At 40.8% G+C, this 7,467-nt stretch overlaps 1 protein-coding gene across 1 annotated transcript in view; it reads right to left on the reverse strand.

The window, feature by feature from the left end:
* RFX3 (regulatory factor X, 3 (influences HLA class II expression)) overlaps positions 1-7,467 on the reverse strand; it is a 191,640-nt gene that overhangs the window by 37,048 nt on the left and 147,125 nt on the right. The window lies entirely within an intron of this gene.

Raw genomic sequence — 7,467 nt, forward strand, 5'->3', positions numbered from 1 at the left:
GAGGCTGGAGGCTTAATCCCAACAAGTGTGAGGCTGGAGGCTTAATCCCAACAAGTGTGAGGCTGGAGGCTTAATCCCAACAAGTGTGAGGCTGGGTCAGCCCTGGGCAGTGCTACATTCTGTTGTCCAGAGCGTTGCTAGGAGTAGAAGCAACTGGACAGCACGTTACACCAACATAACCACATTTCTCCTGGCTCATTCAGGCGATGACAAAATGATGGCGTATGCATCTTGGTTTTACTACACTCACTGGTCTGCAAAAGACTAAACTACATGTTTACTTAAGAAAAATCTGGAAGCCTGAACCGACAGTCTGCAGTCTGGTTTCCTTCTTGTTATTTCACTTTCATACTGTCTTCAAATGGTTTCTCATTGCTCCCAGTCAGATGCAACGCTTAAAGCCTGTTCATCTGAGAGGATTTAGGGTAGGTCACAAAGGATAAGCAGATCCGACCAGCCCAAAGCGGCCCCTCACAATTAAAATAGAAACAAACACATGGTACCAGTGTTTCATGGAATGGGTGGGCTCTCACAGCAAGATGATGGATGCAAATTCACTGACAGAACTGAGATCCACCACCACCACATCTATGAGAAGATGTAGACATATAATCGGCCAATAAATGCAATCACTGACATTTTCCTTCTGGGGAAGTTTCATGCTTGGTCATTGTGATGAAAACAGGAACTTGTAAGATTGTGTCTCAGTGGCGGCAGTGTGTTTCTGATGTCTCCAGTGTTGCTTTTTAAAATTAAAAACAGAACCTGTTCTCTCTAGGTCAACATATAATGAACTGGTTTTATTATCTGACTGTGAGTCAAAATACATGGATTTGAATCCAGGTTCCGAATCAACTGAACAGACTCCAACTAATGTTTTAGGCTGGAGTTTCCCCAAATATAAAATTAGAGAAATAAAATTTAACAAGAATCTGTATGTTGAGGCTCACTGTGTTCAGAGAGACATCGGGCAACTTGTGAAAACATTTGTTGGTGTGTAGATTTTAGTTCTGGGTAAGAAACACAGTGATTTCAGGTGTACTCTTCTGAAGAGAGCTATAGCTTTCATTCGGTATGTTCTCAGGTGACAAGTTAATCCAGATTGACAATTTCCACTTCCATCCACACAGTGACTAAACCCTTAATTACCATTCCCTAGCTGGACCCTCTCTTCTCATCCTGCAGATACACTTTCCCATTCAAGGAGCACTTCGACCTGCAGGCTATTCCAAATGGACTAGGGGGCCAAGTCAATTCCTTTCATTTCCTTAGGGAAATATCCTGTCTTTGTCTAATAATTTCAAAGTAGTTAGATGGTATTGTTTAGTATCTTCTCTTTCATCTAATTAATCACAAAGTCTTTCAGACGTCACTGCAACATATCGCTTTTAAGTATACAAATAAAGAATCATAGAAAAACACAAATAGGAAAGAGGGGCGGGGATGTATCAAGGCTTCCTAAAATGCCAACTTTAAGAGGAACTACATTTCACACGTGAAAAACGCATAGGCATATGCAAATATGTAAAACATTAGGAGGTCATATTTACGTGAGAGTACATATTCCGCTTCATTCTCCTTAACAATATACACCCGGCTCCTCAGTGATGAACTCTCCTTATCTGACAGTTGGCATTTGTGACAATAATGGCAGCAATGAATGCTGAGGTGTGAGGCGGGAGTCATGATGGATGGTGATGGTTAAAGTTACCTGTCAACTGGCTGGTCCGTGCTAAGTCAAGATGATATTTGGCAGCTATGTAATGGTGTCATCATCCTGATGTGGTCGTACTCCATTTTTACATAATGCCAAGTTTTGCATAACAACCTGGTCTTTGGACCCTCACCATGTTAATAGTTCAAGAGTCTTGGTGTGGCGCTATGGGTTAATGCGCTAGACTGCAAAGTCGGTTTGAACTACAAGATCGGTGGTTCAAGCTCACCAGCTGCTCTTCGGAAATCCTTTACAGGGTCGCTGGGAGTCTGGACCGACTCGACAGCACTTAACAACAGCTACAACAACAACAACAACCAACAGATAGTATCCAGGTTTCTTTGTAGGAAAATGTAGATCTATATTGTCAAATGATTGTATTTCTTTCATTCTGTGAATATACATACTATTATTGATAGAACCAAATCCAGATAATTATTGACACTTATGTTTGCTTCCATTTTCCACTACAGTGAACAAAGCTGAGAGTAACTAACTGGTGACTACGTCTCTGCATATTTGTTCATTGCTACTGTATGATAGATTTCTTTTTAAAAGGGATAGTTAAGATTTTTGAAAATATATTGCCAAACGACTTCTGGAAATTTTATACCAATTTACAGTTTGATCAAGAGTTCATGACAGTACCCATGAAAGAATTGCTAGAATAGGTAAAAGGGGTGTTTGTTTTGGTTTTAGATTTTGTTTTGTGTATAGACAAAGAATTCATTACTGTCTTGGCAAACTTTCATTTCATTTCTTCGCATATATTTTAACCTAGTATTTTCTCGGCAGTTAGTTGCCCCTCAGAGAAGATAACCTAAAACCTAGGAGCACAGCATCCAGGCTTTTCCAAACTATATTATGTATGCTGTTTATATATATATTTTACTATTATCAAGATTGCAAATGTGTTACTAAAAGAATGCTGTAGATTATTTAATTTTGAAAGGAATTTGGATAACTCTGTTGTATAGTTGAAAAAGCCAAGGTTGAACATTAGAAGATGGTCTGAACTTATAAATAAATCAGATCCAAAATGATTAGGCAGCAGTTGCTTTGAAACCAAAAGGACTTCTGAATACAGAAGCATCAGGTTGTCTTCTGAGTCTGCCCACATGTATTCAGCTCATGATGTAGGGGGATAACGATCTACTTCATTGTCAGGTTATCAATGACTGACACTACAAGACCAAAGTCAACCTTGCATGTTGGTGGTCTGAGGAAATGAAGATTTAATGAACTGGGAATGAAGTGGGAAAGGACATGTATGAAAATCCTGAGTGTAACTTTTTGGTACTTTGACACTCTGCGTTGTTAGGTGCTGTTGAGTCGGTTCCAATTCACAGTGATTCCAGGTATAACAAAACCTTACCTGGTCCTGCACCATCCACACAAGCATTGTTACGTTTGAGCCCAGAGTTACAGCCACTGTGTCGGGCTATCTCATTGAGGGTCTTCATCCTTCTCGCTGACCCTCTTTAGAGCACATAACAAGACTGACACTCACATATGATTTCATTTTTTAGAGTGAGACTTTCCTCATGACAAGTGCATCTCCTCTATGTAGACAGGTCTTACTGAGGTTAATCTGACTGAGGTATAACCGTCACACAAAACGATGAACCGGAAAAGACGGAAAAGGGGGAAAAGGAAGCAGTGGGCTCAGAAGGCTGGCCGAAGCATAGAACAAAAAGGGGAAGGAGTTTTAAACATGAAACATACAACGTCGTGAAGACAGCTGACTCCTCAAAACAAACCGTCGTGAGGAGAAAGCCACAGTGAGGATAAAGCAGTTCAGAGCACTGCACTCAGGGTTCTCTAAGGAAAGGGAATCAGTTTGGGGGAGAAAGATTTAGGAATCAGACAAGTCTGGGCACCAATAACTGTCATGGTGGATGTTGTTGTTGTTAAGGGCTGCCGAGTCAGCTCCGACTCATAGTGACCCTGTATGGGGTTTCCGAGGAACAGCTGGTAGGTTTGAACTGCCCAACTTGAGGTCTAGTGCATTAATCCACAGTGCCACACCAGGATCTCAGATTGTTTGTAACCCACAGTGACCCTATGCACAACAGAAGGAAACACTGCCTGGCCCTCTGCCACCCTCATAATTGCTGTGTTTGAGTCCATTGGTGCTCCCAGTTGGTCAAGAGATGGCTTTGGATGTCTCCCTCTTTTTCACTCACACTCCACTCTACCAAGCAAGATATCCTTCTCCAGAGACTGCTCCCTCCTGATAACATGTCCAAAGGATGAGAGATGATGTCTCACCGTCCTTGCTTCTAAGGAGCAATCTGATGGCATGTCTTCCAAAACAGAATAATTTGTTCTTCTCTCAGCCCACGGTGTAGCCAATCTTCTTTGCCAACATCACAATTCAAACTGAGTAATGCTTCTCTGGTCTTCCTTATTTACTGTCCAGTGTTCACACTCAAATAAGGTGACTGATATCATGGCTTAGGTCAAGTGTACTTTAGTCTCCAAAGTGACATCTTTACTCTGTAACACTTTTTAAAAATGGTTTCTGGAAGCAGATTTAGCTAAAGTAAAACGTCACTGGATTTCTAGTTCAGTGTAAATTCGCTGCCGTCAAGTGGATTCTGACTTATGGGCTCTCCCTGAGTCCCAGAGGAGAACTGTGCTCCACTACGTTTTCAACGCCTGAGGTTCTGGAAGTAGATCACCAGCTCTTTCTTCCCAGGTACTTGACTTGCCAAACTAGGTTAGTAGTCAAGTACTTAAGCGTTCAGGGCAGAGGGCTGGGGCAGCCTCAGCGTTGGAGGGCAGAGAATGAAGACGAGTACACACTTCGTAGTTCACCATTTGTTTGGAGAGATGCCCCCTCAACCTTTGTGTTTCTAACCGAGAACTTATTTGTGCAAATACTTTCTGGGGGTGCAGACACTATTGATGTTGTTGTCAATGTCTGGTTGTTGTCTGTTCTTGTTGGTTCTCAGTTCACAGCACTCCCTTTAGGATGTTTTTCATAGCAGGGTTGGCTTTGGCAAAATCCTTTATCTTCTGTTTATCCTGGAATGTTTTGATAACACTGTCGTATTTGATTGATAGATTTACTGGATAAAGGATTCTTGGTTGACAGTTTTTTTCTTTCAGGGCTTTATATATGTCTCCCCATTGCCTTTTTGCTTGCATGGTTTTTGTTGAGAGATCCAAGCTTAATCTGACTTCCTTGCCTTTGTATGTAATGCTTCTCTTTTCCCTAGTTGCTTTCAGGATTCTCTCCTTATCTTTGATTTTGGAGAGCTTGATTATGATATGTCTCAGTGATTTTCTTTTGGGGTTCTTTCCTTCCTGGGGTTCAATGAGCTTCTTGAATGTTTCTCTTTTCACTTTTCAGGGTGTTAGAAAATTTTTCTTCGAGAAGCTCCTCAACAATCTCTTCTGTGGACTTGTGGGATTCTTCCTGTTCTGGAATGCCGATAATTCTTAAGTTATTTCTTTTCACATTGTCCAACATGACTCTTAGACCTTCTTCAGATTTTTTTAATCCCTTTTTTCTGTTTGTTCTTCTGTCTTACTGGTATTGAGAGAATTGTCTTCCAGTTCACTAGTTCTGCCTTCCATCTCTTCAGTTCTACTCCTTTGCCCTTTCAGTGTATTGACTATTTCTGATATTCTATTATTGATCATTTGAACCTCTTTCTGTAGGTTGTGAATTGTTTCCAATGCTGTATCTGTCTTATTTGATTGTTCCTGTAACGTTCTCCTGACTTCTTCCTTATTTTTCTGAACTCCATTTTTTTGTTATAAAGTGTTTTGAAACATTTTATAATCATTTTTCTGAATTCCTTCTGAGGTATTTCCCAGGCTTGCCTTCCTTCCAGAATGGAGTCCAGGCCTACCTCTAAGTTATCTGTCTCAGACATTTTATCTTGTTTCTGGATGTGTGCTGATATGGTCATCTGTTTTTACTTTTTGGACATGTTTAGTGTTTAGCTAAATACTTAATTTGGCCTTAATACTTAATTGAGTGTGTGTTTTGGTATTTTTTGTGCTTTTTGATTGCCTCCAGGTAGATGTGATCAGGAGGTGGGCTTCCCTTTTCACTCTTCTTATTGCTTAACTGAGAGTAACTTTCGCAGGTGTTTTCTGCCTCCTTGGTATATGACAGTTGGTATTGGTTCTTGCTTGGATTGTGGGGCTTTATAGCGTGTGATTGTATCTTAACTATATGGCAGCAACTGCTGTCTCTTCTTGGGTAGTGTACGGAGAGAAAGAGCTCCCTAAAGGTAAAAGGGGAAACAAAACCAAAACACAATAGAACTAAAGAAAAAACAAAAATCAAAGGAAACAACAGCAACAGCAAAAAAGCAAAGGAAATAAGAAAAACAAAACAAAAAAACCGACTGGATATTGTAGTCTATAATCGTGGGAAAAGGAGATGAGAGAGAGAAGAAAGTAAAAAAAAAAAGAAGAAAAAAGAAAATAAATCTGTAGCCTAATATGAGTATGACTTTAATGTCCTCTTTCAGCTTCTTGCCTTCAAAGCTGTCTGATAAATTTCAAAATGCCACTGTTTGTTGTTATGCTGTACCTCAGGATTTTAATTTTGGCCTGTTTTGTTTTTAAATTCTCTCCTCACCTCGTTCTGGCCTTTTCCTTATTAATAAATAGTTCAGGGCCGGCTGTGGCTGTTTTAAGCTGTTTGTAGTGTAGTGGTTAGGAATCGGGCACTAAGCCCAAGGCCAGCATCTCGAAACCACCAGCTGTTCTACAGGAGAAAGACTAGGCCTCATGCTCCTGCAAAGATTTACAGCCTTGGAAATCCCACACAGGGTCACTGTGAGCCAGAACCAACTCCCAGGGTCACTACGAGTCGGAGTTGACTTGGTGGTCGCCACCAAACAACAACAAAATGAATCAAACCAGGTATCATTTTATTTATGTATACACACACACACATATATATAAATATATAAGGAGTTCTGGTAGTGTAGTTGTTATGAATTGGACTGTGAACCACAAGATCAGCAGTTCAAAACTACCAGCTGCTCCGCGGGAGAAAGAAGAAGGGACTTTCTGCTCCCGTAAAGATTTGCAGCCTCGAAAACCCTGTACAGGATCGCTATGAGTTGGAACTGACTCGACGGCACTTAACAACAACATATATACATATACATACATACATAGATACATACATATATGTAAAGGAGCTCTGGTAGCGTAGTGGTTATGAATCGGGCTGCGAGCTGCAAGATCAGCAGTTAGAAACTACCAGCTGTTCTGTGTGAGAAAGATGAGGCTTTCTGCTCCCGTAAAGATTTACAGCCTCATGAACCCTGTACAGGGTCGCTATGAGTCGGAACCGACTCCACGGCACATAACAACAACAACAAGTATATGTAAAATCATATATATCATATTTTATATATTTATGTATCTATAGATATATAAATATAAATAAAATGATACCTGGTTTGATGTATTTTGTTGTTGTGTGGTGGCGGCCACCAAGTCAGCTCCGACTCATAGTAACCCTGTGCATAACAGAACCGAACACCTCCTGGTCCTGCCCCATCCTCACAACTGCTGTGGTGTTTGAGGCTATTTCTGGAGCTCTGGTTACGAACTGGGCTGCTAAGCTCAAGGTCGGCAGTTAGAAACTACCAGACGTTCGCGGGAGAAAGATGAGGCTTTATGCTCCTGTAAAGATTTACAGCCTTGGAAACCCTGTACAGGGTCATTATGAATCGGAACTGACTCCACGGTACTTAACAACAACAACATATATA

This window comes from Chrysochloris asiatica, unplaced genomic scaffold, assembly GCF_000296735.1.
Source record: "Chrysochloris asiatica unplaced genomic scaffold, ChrAsi1.0 scaffold00056, whole genome shotgun sequence".
In the NCBI taxonomy this organism is placed as follows: domain Eukaryota; kingdom Metazoa; phylum Chordata; class Mammalia; order Afrosoricida; family Chrysochloridae; genus Chrysochloris; species Chrysochloris asiatica.